Source organism: Procambarus clarkii, unplaced genomic scaffold (genome assembly GCF_040958095.1).
Source record: "Procambarus clarkii isolate CNS0578487 unplaced genomic scaffold, FALCON_Pclarkii_2.0 HiC_scaffold_1176, whole genome shotgun sequence".
Classification (NCBI taxonomy): Eukaryota; Metazoa; Arthropoda; class Malacostraca; order Decapoda; family Cambaridae; genus Procambarus; species Procambarus clarkii.
Genome location: NW_027190207.1, coordinates 1 through 14053, shown reverse-complemented (window position 1 = coordinate 14053; position 14053 = coordinate 1). Strand labels below are relative to the sequence as shown.

Here is a 14053-nt window from a genome sequence, read left to right as displayed (position 1 = left end):
TTTTGTCTCCTTGGCATGGATATTTAACATCGTTTATTCAGTCTTGGGTTTATGTTCTTTCGCCATTTACAGACATTTTACATCTACCTACTTCCTCAGCCTACCCTGCCAATTTCTAATGAATTTGTGGATTTTCTTTTGTAATACATACATGTGTGTGCTCATCTGCTCTTCAGTTTTTATGATATTTGTCTCATCTGTCCTGTTTTATGATACTTTTACAAAGAACATGAACAAATGCTTCTATTTTAGAGAAGATATGGGATCCAGGTTTCGGAGCCGTAAAACCAACCGTCGTGATTGGTGGACGAGTTGCCAGGTTGCAGCTTCTGTACCGTGCCGGCACATAAATAGGTTCGGCTCAAGCGGCGGCAGCATCATTCCCCCGTGACTGAGCGTCTCTCATCACCTTGGTTATCTCATCATCATCATGGTAGAAGCAAAGCCTACCAAGAAGGCTGCGGCTGCTGCTGCTGTGGTGGCCACCACCAGGAAACCTCGCGTCCAGGTTGCTCACCCGAAAACTAGTCAAATGGTTCTAGCCGCGGTCGCAGCACTCAAAGACCGTAAGGGCTCGTCTCTACAAGCAATCAAGAAGTACGTTGTTGCCAACAACAAAGTCGAGGCTGCCAAGATCGCCATTTACATCCGAAGATTTCTCAAGAAAGCAGTGGCTGACGGCATTCTTGTTCAGACCAAGGGAAGTGGAGCTAGTGGATCATTCAAGCTGGCCGTAGCAGAGAAGAGGGCCGTTCTAACTCCCAAGAAAGCCACCACAACCAAGAAACCATCTACAGCAGCAAAGAAGGCCGTGGTAACTCCCAAGAAAGCCGCCACAAGCAACAAACCACCTACAGCCTTGAAAAAGAAGCAGCAGCAGCAGCTTGTTGTTGGGAACAAAAAGCCCAAAATAAAGAGAGCTTCAAAATCTCCCAAACCACCCAAGGCAAAGAAAGCTGTCAAGAAAACAACAAAGGCAAAATAAACGACGACATGCAAGCAGCATGAATACACATGACAATAAACATCCAGGCCTCCCCCCTCAGTGGAGGGGCCTCATATGATTCCAAAAAGAGTTTAGTTTTGTAGACAAATAAATCATTACTTTTGGGGTAGATTTACTCTGTATATTATATATATATATATATATATATATATATATATATATATATATATATATATATATATATATATATATATATATATATATATATATATACACACATACATGGGTGAGGTGATATGGTACCAAAGTTTTGGGTGAGGTGATTGACATTTACACAAGATAAAACACGAACCAATGGGAATAAAAACATAAGAATGGAAGTAACTGCAGAAGGCCTATTGGCCCATAACACAAGCACTTCCTCTTGATGCTTCTATATTGGTTCGGAGTCTTGAAGCTATAATATATATATATATATATATATATATATATATATATATATATATATATATATATATATATATATATATATATATATATATATATATATATATATATATATATATATATATGCACACAAAACTAAATAGTCTTGTTAGACAAATTGCCCCTATTAGAGGCAAGTTGACTAACAAGCCGAATGACTGCAATTGTTTTGAATTTGAGTTAAATCTAACATAGAAATGTAATCAAACCTAACCTATGCTAACCCAAGCTAAGCTAACCTAACCTAACCTAAGCTAAGCTAACCTAACCTAACCTAACCCAGCAATTCATGATCTTAATATAATACTGTTAATTGGATAAACCAATTTGGAAAGAAATGTTCGAAAATAACAAAATTAACTGTGCTTGTTAGGAAAATTGGGCCTTGCATACTTGTCCCAATAGTGTGGTTCTCGCTTTTAGGTACGACATAAACGTATACCTAAGTTGAGAGAGAAAAAGATTCGCACTCAAACATGCATATCGATTGCCAGTCCTGAATTCTGGGTAGATATTCGTGTCCTCCCTTTTCATTTACCATCATTTGGATACTATCAAAACAGCTCTGAGAAGGATAAAATGAATAAAACGGGTAGCTCACTCATGTAAAAAGGAAGAGTTGGGAAAGATCTCTCTCTCTCTCTCTCTCTCTCCCTCACCCCCCCCCCCAACCACCAATGATCCTGCTCTGCTAGTATATAACGGAACAAACCTTCCCCCCCCCCCCCACCCCTCCCTCCCCAATCAGAGTCCCTTTAAGCATGCGAGGATAAAAAATAGATTTCATAAGACCCAATGTGCTAGCTGATATCAAAACAATTTATGTTATCGTCTATTAAGCCCTTCAGTAAAAAAGTATAGGGACCTAATTAGGTCCCGTTTTGAGGTGGTGGTGGGTGGAATCGATGGATTAGCCAAGCTCTTATCCGCCGAATCCGTAGAGGGTACGACCCTGGCGCTTCAGAGCGTACACCACGTCCATGGCAGTGACGGTCTTCCTCTTGGCGTGTTCCGTGTAGGTTACAGCATCACGGATGACGTTCTCGAGGAACACCTTCAGGACGCCACGGGTCTCTTCGTAGATGAGACCCGAAATACGCTTCACGCCGCCACGACGAGCTAAGCGACGAATAGCGGGCTTGGTGATGCCCTGGATGTTGTCACGTAGCACCTTACGATGACGCTTGGCGCCACCCTTTCCGAGTCCCTTGCCTCCCTTGCCGCGTCCAGTCATGGTGTTGAAGTTGTGTGAATAATAAAATTTCGGAATCGAATTAAATATAGGACAAGATACCCTTCGGGTGAGCTTTGAAGTGGGTATAGGTGAAGAATAGCTTGGGTGAGAGGAAGCTTCGGAGTTGTAGAGATAGAGCCAGGGCTAGACCCAGCTGCGCGGCTGAATATGAGGCTACTTGAACACCTGGTCGGCTTAGGCTTGGCTGGCAGGGTCCCGAGGGAGGGGCGGCGGTGTGAGGTCTTCTTTCCTCATAACGTGTGGAGTCTTCTTTCTTCTTAGGATTTGAAGTCTTCTTTCTTCTTTGAAGCTGAAGTCTTCTTTCTTCTTTGAAGCTGGAGTCTTCCGTCTTCTGTCTTGCACGTTGGTCTGCTCCGAAGCTAGCAGGGGTTCCACCACCTCAAAACGAGCAAAATTAGGTCCCTATACCCCTAAAGAGGGGGGGGGGTGAAGGCGGCTACCTTCGGGCGAGTCTGGTGTTGAAGCTAGGCTTGTTATTCTTCCTTGTTCTCTTGCGTGGAGTTTGGTCTGTTGGCGTGCTTGGTGAAGGTGTGGGTCTTGTCACTACTTTATAATCGTTCAGTTCTTCTCTTGCTGCTCGCCATACGCTGTTGTACATCAGGGTTTTCATGTCAGTTACTACCCTGGTAACAGTTTCCTCGCCGTTTCTGTGTTTTTTCGTTATTGTTCGTGCTTCCACGTCCAGGATTGACAATGGTTCTTCTGTGTCCTTGGGGTCGTGAATCAGGAATCTGCGTGGGGATCGCAGACCATCTAGGCTTACTGGGGAGACCGATTCATTGTCGAATTCTGACAATTCGCAGCCGTCCCCGTCCTCGTGTTCATATACTGGGTCCCGCAGTGGTACGTGGAATTCTTGCATTCTCGGGTCGGTGTTTTCTTCGACAAAACTCATGACAGTAGTGTATGGGTTGAACATTTTCGGGGCTGCTATGCTGGTAGTCACTTTGGGTTCAGGTGCGATGACAGTTGCTGATTCAGCAGATGTTGAGATCGGTTGTGAAGCCGTTGGGGTGCTGTCGTTTGCCGTAGTCGGGTTTGCAGGAGTGGCTGGTGTAGGGTTGGCCTCTGTTGTAGTAGAGCGGGAGGTGAACATGGCCTCTGGTATCACAAACGATGGTAGGTTGTTCTCCTTGTACAGTTCCTTCAGTAATTCATAACGTAGTCTGAGATCTTCGCCTGAGAGCGCCGTTGCGAAGTGTATCAGGGCTGCAACAGTGCTATCAGGGGTGGCTGCAGGCGGCGTGAGTGAGGACGGCTGGCTGGCTGGGTTGAGAGGTGTTGTCTGTGACCTTGAGTGGCTGGCGCGGGAGCTGCTGGTCCAGTAGTTGAGTTGTGCGCCGCTCGCGGCGCCACTTGTCGGGAGTGCTGGGAAGGCTTCTGCTTGAATGTTGAAAGATTTCATTCTTGGAGTAGGATTTCGAGGTCTGGCGTCAATCATTTTCGCTATTTCTTCCTGCCTGGTGGGGCAGTCTTGAGAGACGGCTGTGTGTTCTCCGTTGCAAAGTAGACAGCGCTTGATGGTGGCTGTGCAGGTCCTGTGATGGTGTTCTCCAGTACAAATGCTGCATTTCTGCAGCCTGTTTGGGCACTTCTGGGCGTAGTGGGTGTATTGATAACACCGAAAACATTGACGAAGGCGGAAGTAACGCTGCCTGGTGATCTGGTGGGGTGTGCAGGCCACTCCACAGCATCTGAGTCCGTTGTCGGCCGCGAGAGTAGCCTCTGCTGGAGTCTTGAGGGTGACTTTGAGGGTTGGCCTCCCGCTTTCACCCTGCTGGATGAGGTGGGCCGAGATGGCTGTGAGAGACCGGTTCAGAGCGTTTATGCTCTTCACGATCTCAGTGATGGGCTGTTCGGCGATGATGGCACTCACTCTGTGGATGAATACTGTTCTTATAGCCTGGAACTGGAGGGGAGGCAGGAGTGTTAGCCCCTTTGCCTCGAGTGCAGTGGTCGACGTTGTGGTAAAAAGGGTTTCTAGTGCAGCTGCACTACTGAAGAGAATTTGGGGTCCCTTAACGTCCATAACGACGTCGATGGGTGCTACCCCAGAGGTCGAGGTCAGTAGCTCCATGATCTCGGCCTTGTTAAAAGTGGTGTCGGTTCCTCGGAACCGCACCTTCACTCTGAAAAGCATGATGCCTATGCAGGCACCACGCTAGAAATCAGGAGGGAAGCGCTCACGTTGCTGCTCAATATTTACCCACCCGGCAGTGCTAGGTGCAAGCTTCCTCTCCTGCTTGAAATTTCGGATGAATGAATGAATTAAATATAGGTCAAGATACCCTAATGGGTGAGCGTGGAAGTGGGGATAGGGGAAGAATTAGTGGGGGTGAGAGGAAGGGTTTTTAGTATGAGGTAAAGTGCCAGGGCTAGACCCAGCTGCATGGCATTGAAATCGTTATGACCAGACTAGGCAGTGAAGGCAAGGAATCGGATCTGTGACAACAATTCGTCTTTTCTGAGCACCCACGGAGACAGCAGCCCTCAGCTGGGTGTGCCCTGGAGGCTCACACCAGATGTGGTCTTTGATCTGATAATCAGCATCGTGGCCCACCCAAGGCACCAGAAAACGGGAGCTAGTTGGTCCCCCCCTAAAGAGGGAGGAGAAGAGTTAGGAGGTTATAGTTGGAAGTTTGGTGATTTGAGTAGTGATATTATAGGAGAGGGGTTATGTAAAGGACGGAGCAGGAGGTGGATCGTCGATCAGGTTAAAGAGGTTGTGCGTATGTCTGGGTCTGCTTAGGACGTTTCTGAGGAACGTGTCGTAGTTGTCATGATAGGTGAGAATTCTGTCAATCTGTTTCTTCCCCATAGTATCCCAGGTTATGTTCAGAGGTGGGATGTTCGCCCTCTCATGCAGGGCCTCACTGGTGGTGAAGTCCTGCCAATGGGTATCGAACACCCATCTCAGAGCCCTGTTCTGGGTACGCTGGAGTTTCTTCCTATTTGTTGGTGCTGCAAGTGTGAGTGGGATCGGTGCATATGTTAGGAGTGGGAGAATAAGTGTTTTGTATAAGTAGAGCTTGGTGACTTGGGAGGCATGTTTGAGTGGGTAGAGTTTTGATAGGGCGTTTGAGGCTATAGCTTTCTTGGGTGTTATGTGTGTGTGAAAGCGAAGGTTAAAGTCTAGTGTGAGTCCAAGTACTGTGGTTTTGTTGACTCTTGGGATCTGGGTTGCATCTGGTGATTGAGAGTAGAGTTTTACTGGGTCAGGGTTACGTCGTTTGTTGTAGAAAAAGTAAGTTATTTTTGACTTGTTGGGGTTTGTTTTTATTCGCCAGTCGTGTTCCCAGAGGGTGACTTTGTCTATTTCTTGTTGTGCTTTCCGTGTGAGGGCGTTAATCGTATAGTCTGTGATCAGTTGGGTTACGTCGTCAGCGTAGCAAAGGGTCATTGATGTCCAGTATACTGGGTCAGGGATGTCGTTTATATAGAGTATGTATAAGGTTGGTGAAAGAACTGAGCCCTGAGGGACACCTGCATTTAGGTTGAAATAACCCGACAGCTTGCTGAGGAACTTGATCTGCATCTTTCTATTTGTTAGAAAGCTGCAAAGTAGCCTCTGCATGTTATCAGATAGTTGAAACAGAGTGCAGAGTTTGTAACGCAGGCCGTCGTGCCATACGGTGTCAAAAGCTTTTTCGACGTCCTTTGCAATGAGGGCCGTCTTGGCCCTTTGGTGTTTATTTATGGAGAGGTAGTTTGTTATTATGTTCAGTGCGTCTTGTGTTGAGCGGTGTTGTCTGAAGCCAAATTGTTTGTCTGTCAATATGTTTTTGTGTTCTAGGTGATTTCTGAGTTTATGATTAATGAGTTTTTCGTATACTTTTCCTAATGTCTCTAGTAAGCTGATCGGTCTGTAGTTCTTAGGGTCTGTCGGGGATTTTTGGGGTTTTGGAATGAGGATTGCTGTGGCTTCTTTGAATGGGCTTGGGAAAATATCCTGATGCTAGTGAGGCGTTGTAGACGTCTGTGAGTGCAAAGATTAGGGGGTCTGGAAGTTGCTTGAGGAGAGCTTGGCCAATGCCAGAGGCTCCTGGGGCTTTACGTCTGGTGTTCTTGAGCATGAGTTTAACTTCTTCAGGTAGTATTGATTCTGTGAGGTCACTTTCTAAGTCGTCTAGTGTCGTGAGGTCAATGGTAGGGTAGTGTGTGATGGCATGAGGGTTGTGTCGTATCCATGTTTCTACTCTGTTTATGTTTTGTATTGCTGTTGGTTGTGGGGGGTGGGGATTGAAGATGTCCTGCCAGTGTTGTTTGAATATGCCTATTACTTCTGAGGGATCGGTGTAGTTTTGATTGTTGTGAGTGATGTATGTAAAGGCAGAAGAGGAGGAGTTTCCTCTGATCCTCTTTATGAAGTTCCAGAATTGTTGTGGAGTTGTTTTTCTTTGTATTTCAGCTTTATGTATGAGTTTCTCCCAGTTGTTAGCATGGTCTTGGTCAAGGCTGTTGAGTATGTGGTTTTTGAGTATAGTGAGGTCTGTGTTTACTTGATTGTATCTGTGAAGGTTGTGGGTGAATCTGTTGTGATAGCAGGAGAGTAGCCTTTTTGTTCTGATCGAAGGAAAAAAGGAGTATCTAGTTTTGTGGGTTGTTTTTGGAATGGTAGCATCAGCTGCTTGTATGATGTTATTCTGGATGGTGAGGACTTGGGAATCTATGTCTGTGTGTGGTTTGTCTTGGAAGTTGTAGGGCTGTGTGCTGGCAGTTAGGTGTTGTTTGAAGGCTTCCCAGTCTGCATTTTGATAGTCATATTGTGGGGTGGCTGGGATGAGTATGGGGTTGCTGGAGAGTGTGAGTGATATGGGTATGTGATCTGAGCCAGTGAGGGGTCCGGGTGTGATGTAGTGTTGTAGGTGAGTGCCTGCTCTGTTGGTGAGGATTAGATCTGGTCTCCCAGTTCCATTGTGTGTGTAGGTTGTTTGGAAGTCAGGGCCAAGGAAGGTGAGGTGTTTGTTTTGGTGGAGTTGGTGTAGTTGATGACCGTGCATGTTGTGTTGGCGATGGTTGAATGTTTGGTGTTTTGCATTTAGGTCTGCTAGGAGGAAGACTGGTATGTGTGTGTGGTTGAAGAGAGTGTTTAGGTCCTGGAGGGGGAGACCCAAGTTTGGACGAATGTATGTGGTACCAATGATCATCTGCCCGTGTTGAGTGTGAATGCGGACTGCTAGGAAGTGTTTGTGTTGCCAGTTGGTAGTGAGGAGGTCATGTTTATAGGTGTTCTTTATTAGAATAGCAACCCCTTCGTAAGCTTCATCAGGAGATTGGTATGTTGTGAAGCCAAAATGTCTAATTTTGTGAGAGTTCGTCACGCATGTGCTGTTTAGTAGCAGCACATCCGGTCTTTCATTCTCCACAAAGTTAGCAATTAGGTGTCTGATGTTGTAATATGCTCTAACGTTAAATTGTGTGATTTTCATATTTATTGACTTGTTGGGGGAGTGTTTGTGGCATTTGAACCGGAGGGGTTCTCCTTTGTGGATTGATTCGTTGTGTAGACAGATTTGGTAATTATAGATTTGGGTAGGAGATATGTATGGCGTCCGTTTTGCATGGTGTCTGGTATGAATTTAGGAAGTTTTGGTGTAGGGGTGAGGGAGTGGTCTGGGGAGGTGTTAGTCCTCTTGGCTGAGAAAGACACGTTTTGGGGCAAATTTTGTGGGATTTTGGGCTTTGTACCTGTGTGGTATTGGGTTAGGGGCGTGAGGTTGGCTAGCGTGTTGGGAGTGAGGTGAGTTGACGTGTTGGGCGTGTGGGCTAAGGTGAGGGAGGTTACATGTTTCTTGGTATCTGATTTCTTTTTAATTGATGGGTTGGTTTTCTTGTGTATTGGGGTTGTTCGTCTTGCATGCGCACGATTTCCCCAGACTATATCCCGTCAAGCGGACGTACTTGTAGCATGGCAACTCCTAACTCCTGCCTGTCCTTACTTTATGCTTGTACTCGAGCAGAAACACGGCTTTCTCACAACGCTTTCAAAACTGCAGTTGCCTACTCGTCTGTTTCACGTCTCTGTGAAATGACTTTTGCACAAATCCAAAAAATAGAGCAAAATCAGCGATAATAGTGTTTGAGGTGAGCTGCCTGTTGGCTGCAGCCAGAGGAAGGAGGGGAGGGGCAACGGGGTGACGTAGGCGAGTCGAGCAGCCAATGGCGCTCGAGCAAGCGCCTCGAGACGGCGTATATAAGCAAAAATTTTTCGGCGCCGGCCATCACAAACCACAGTTGTTCACCATGGCTCGCACCAAGCAGACTGCTCGCAAGTCCACGGGAGGCAAGGCTCCTCCTAAGCAGCTGGCCACCAAGGCAGCACGCAAGTCTGCTCCTGCCACAGGGGGCGTGAAGAAGCCTCACCGTTACAGGCCCGGAACGGTCGCCCTGCGTGAGATCCGTCGTTACCAGAAGAGCACAGAGTTGCTCATCAGGAAACTTCCCTTCCAGCGTCTGGTGCGCGAGATTGCCCAGGACTTCAAGACCGATCTTCGCTTCCAGTCGTCTGCCGTCATGGCTTTACAGGAGGCATCCGAGGCTTACCTGGTCGGTCTCTTCGAGGACACTAACCTCTGTGCCATCCACGCCAAGCGTGTCACCATCATGCCAAAGGACATTCAGCTTGCTCGCCGTATCCGTGGAGAGCGTGCATAAGCTAAAACGACCACCCTAGTATACACCAAACTCGGCCCTTCTCAGGGCCAAAATATCCTTCTAAGGAGATTTCAGACATTCCTAGCATCAGTCATATGAATTAACCTTCATCTATACATATAATAAATAAATAAATACAATAATTTAGGTGTCATACATACACTGTACACGTGATATCAATAAATCAAGTCATTTGTAGTACAACCTGTCCTCTTACAAACAAAACGCCGTCGCTTTTCATTCTTATGCACTGCCAAGGATCCTCCCCCCCCCCCCCTCCAAAAAAAAAAAAAAAAAAAAATTGTCATACTGTACTAGAAATAAAAGCAGCTTGTATAAGTGACATACTGTCCTGTCCTGTTTTATTCTGTTTTTGGTCCTCTGGCTTAATCTGTTAAGTTAGGAGATGACATTTTAAATTAACCGTTTTCTTGACATTTTCAAACCTTAAGAGGGTGGCCTGCATAGTAATCCTAATGTGGAACATAACAATGAATCTCTAATCTCTAGAAAAAAGATACCGAGTGTTTATATGTGTGTTGAGAGAGAGAGAGAGAGAGAGAGAGAGAGGGAGAGAGAGAGAGAGAGAGAGAGAGAGAGAGAGACATGCAGAGACAGAGACAGAGACAGACAGACACACAGAGACTGAGAGAGAGAAACACACACAGACAGTTTCATAAATATTCTCATTTTATAGCTATTTGCTTTCAGTGACAGAGGTTTTTGTTATAATAGTATTGGTGTCTAACACTCACAATCTCTTTAGAAATTAAAGTGTGGCTCCAATGGAGCCGAGTTTGTTGGTTTGAGGCCAAGCCACCACCACAGGGCAGTAAGTAAGCCGTTTACTTGGAGGAGGTGTACTTGGTGACGGCCTTAGTGCCCTCAGAGACGGCGTGCTTGGCCAGTTCTCCGGGCAACAGGAGCCTTACAGCCGTCTGGATCTCCCGACTGGTAATGGTGGAACGCTTGTTGTAGTGGGCCAGGCGAGAAGCCTCGGCGGCGATGCGCTCGAAGATGTCGTTCACGAACGAGTTCATGATCGACATGGCTTTGGAAGAGATACCAGTGTCGGGGTGGACCTGCTTCAGCACTTTGTAGATGTAGATGCTGTAGCTCTCCTTCCTCCTGCGCTTCTTTTTCTTATCGCCCTTGGCAATGGCCTTCTGGGCCTTTCCGGCCTTCTTGGCAGCCTTTCCAGATGCCTTGGGTGGCATGATGATGATGCTCGTGCTGGCTGGCGTTGCGATACAATAATGAACTTTTGCGCGAGTCGAGCTTTCCTTTTATATCCCGCTCGCGACTCAGCTCAGAGCGGGTCGCGTGGCGGAGCGCGCTGATTGGTCAGTGGCGGACTCCCTTGATCCTGAGCGGGGTATATAACACGAAGCTCGATCTGCGGGCCGGCATAAAACACCACAAACCCACAACAGCAGCAGCAATGTCAGGACGCGGCAAGGGAGGCAAAGTGAAGGGCAAGTCAAAGTCTCGCTCCAGCAGGGCCGGACTTCAGTTCCCCGTGGGCAGAATTCACCGTCTGCTGCGTAAAGGCAACTACGCCGAACGCGTCAGTGCTGGCGCTCCTGTCTACCTGGCAGCCGTCATGGAATACCTCGCTGCCGAAGTTCTGGAGCTCGCCGGTAACGCCGCACGTGACAACAAGAAGACCCGTATCATCCCACGTCACTTGCAGTTGGCCATCCGCAACGACGAAGAACTCAACAAACTTCTGTCTGGCGTAACCATTGCACAGGGAGGTGTTCTTCCAAACATTCAGGCAGTTCTTTTGCCAAAGAAGACAGAGAAGAAGTAAGCACTTCTGCCACCCACCACGACAAATACCATAACCAGGCTCCATCCGGAGCCACACACACTTTAATAGAGAGATTCAAGTAGACAATCAACTTTCAAACATTAATAATAACATTTATATTGATTTCATTTGGAATGTGTACATAACAAACAAACAAAACAAAATTATAGGGGATATTCAGCATCACTTGGAATATTAACCAATCATATAAATCCAATATATATTTTATATTTTACTTTAAGCGAGGAATTCATATTCTATCAATTTTTAATCATACAAATGAACAAAAGCAATTCTTCACTAGACGTAATGAATGAATAAATGATCAAGGTTTTAATGTGTTTCATGAATAAATATATATATATATATATATATATATATATATATATATATATATATATATATATATATATATATATATATATATATATATATATATAATATAATATAATATAATATATTATAATACTTGTGAACCAGAATATGTTTGAGCAGCAGCGATCGTGCCATTGGCCGAAGTGCAACAATTCAAATAATTTAAAGGGCCTGCTCGGGTATATAAGAGAGGCTGGGAGACTGGGGCCGGTGGTGGGTGATGGGTGATGAGTGATGGTGTGGTGTGGTGTGGTGTTGTTAAGAGTTGATTTACGGCCAGCCAGCCAGCTGCAGCCAAGGCAGGGCAGGGCAAGGCAAGGCAAGGCAAGGCAAGGCAAGGCAAGGCAAGGCAAGGCAATAACAGGACAGGACAGGCAAGGCAAGGCAAGGCAAGGCAAGGCAAGGCAAGCAGGCGGGCGGGCGGGCGGGCGGGCGGGCGGGCAGCCAGCCAGCCAGCCAGCCAGGCAGGCAGGCAGGCAGGCAGGCAGGCAGGCAGGCAGGCAGGCAGGCAGGCAGGCAGGCAGGCAGCCAGCCAGCCAGCCAGCCAGCCAGCCAGCCACTCCCACTTTGTATTTATATGCATTCAATTTATATTCAAACATTATATATGTTAAGGGCCTAGTTTTAGTGTTTATTTTAAAAATGACAAACATCGAGTCGTTTTAACCAGTCCTTTAGCGTTAACGGTGATGCATTTTAAAACTGAACAGAAATCACCTTTTCTGGATATATCAAATATCGAATCCGCTTAATGTGCCTACAATTCAATCATTCAAAAAATACATAATTTACATCATGCCTTTTCATAGAACAGACAATAAGATTTGAGACAATAAGAACTTTAGTTTTATAACTAAAGTTGCACAATTATACCAACTCTATGGTGGCTGGGTGGTAAGGTGTGTGGCTGGTGTTTTGGAAGTCGCGAGTTCAAACGACCCAATGGGAGTACTTTTTTTTTTTTATGCCATACAATCTTCCTAGTACTATTATGTAGGTGTGTGTGTGTGTGTGTTTTTATTCATTCTTTGGTTTTATAGATGACATACATATTGACTCCTTTTACCGGTCCTTAATTAGGCTCTGGGGAAGCAATGGTGGTGGTGGTGGTGCATTTAAAACTAAACCAAAAATCACCAGTTCTGGACGCGTCAAATATCATATCCGCTTAATGTGTCTACAACCTAATTACTTAAAACTACACTATTTAATTCATTCATATCATGTGCATATTGGTCATTATGCTCATACAACCGACATAACAATTTATTTTCATTATTAGAATCATACATTTCATCAAGTAATACAGATACAAAGAGATTTTCTTTCTGAGAAGACCGTTAGTATTGGCTGGCTGGCAGGCAGGCAGGCATTTGAGGGTTATTATTTCGCCTGTTGATTGGGGGGAGGGTTGATGTGTTAGGGGGTTTTCGGTTAGGTGTGGTGGTGGTGATTGGTGGTGATTGGTGGTGGTGGTGATTGGTGGTGATTGGTGGTGAGTAGTGGTGGTGGTGGTGGTGGTGGTGGTGGTGGTGGTAGTAGGTGGGAGGGGGGGGGGGGGGGGGGGGGGGAAGGGGAATGATGGTCTGTGGATTCCTTCTCCGTACCCCTTACATATAAGCAAAAAACATGCCTTCCTGTGGGTATAGAAACATTAACACAAATTATATCAGTAACTGATATTGTAGCCTTTTAAACAGAAAAGATTTGTACATACAAATACTTTTAAATTATCATTTATTTGTGGAAATGGCATTTACGTCATTAAATTGATACCTCAGCATCAAGTGTCCTGCAGTGGTCCAGTGGTAAAGTGTATATAAGTGATGCGTATTCTTGGAGTTGCGAGTTCAAACCGGATTAAGCTATATATATATAATATATATATATATATATATATATATATATATATATATATATATATATATATATTATATATATATACAACATGTTTTGTTTTGGTTGTTTGTTTTGTATAAAGCCTCACACACTATATTAAGCGAGTTTGTTTAAACATGACATACATATTAATTCATTTTACCAGGCCTTATTCCACACAACTCCGTGAATTTCCCGTGGAGCCAGCCATTCAAACAAAAACAAACGAAACAAAACAAAACAAAACAAAAAACATTATTGCCAACAGCATTTGGTGTTCCCAGGCGGTCACCCATCCAAGTACTAACCAAACCCAACGTTGCTTAACTTCGCTGATCGGACGAGAAGCGGTGTTCTCAACGTGGTATGACCGTTGGCATGAGACTGCCTACACATTGTGGCTAATAACCAACTCTTTTTAGTCATCACGGCAGGATACGGACCTTCTTGTGGTGTCTTAATGGTAATTGTATCCTAACATATTTTTGTCTCCTTGGCATGGATATTTAACATCGTTTATTCAGTCTTGGGTTTATGTTCTTTCGCCATTTACAGACATTTTACATCTACCTACTTCCTCAGCCTACCCTGCCAATTTCTAATGAATTTGTGGATTTTCTTTTGTAATACATACATGTGTGTGCTC

General features: G+C 45.3%; 1 non-coding gene across 1 annotated transcript; it reads right to left on the bottom strand.

Moving 5' to 3' along the window:
- Positions 1 to 13666: 13666 nt before the first annotated feature.
- LOC138362091 (5S ribosomal RNA) lies at positions 13667 to 13785 on the bottom strand. The gene has a single exon (XR_011227406.1). It is a non-coding gene; the product is annotated as a 5S ribosomal RNA (ribosomal RNA).
- Positions 13786 to 14053: the final 268 nt, after the last annotated feature.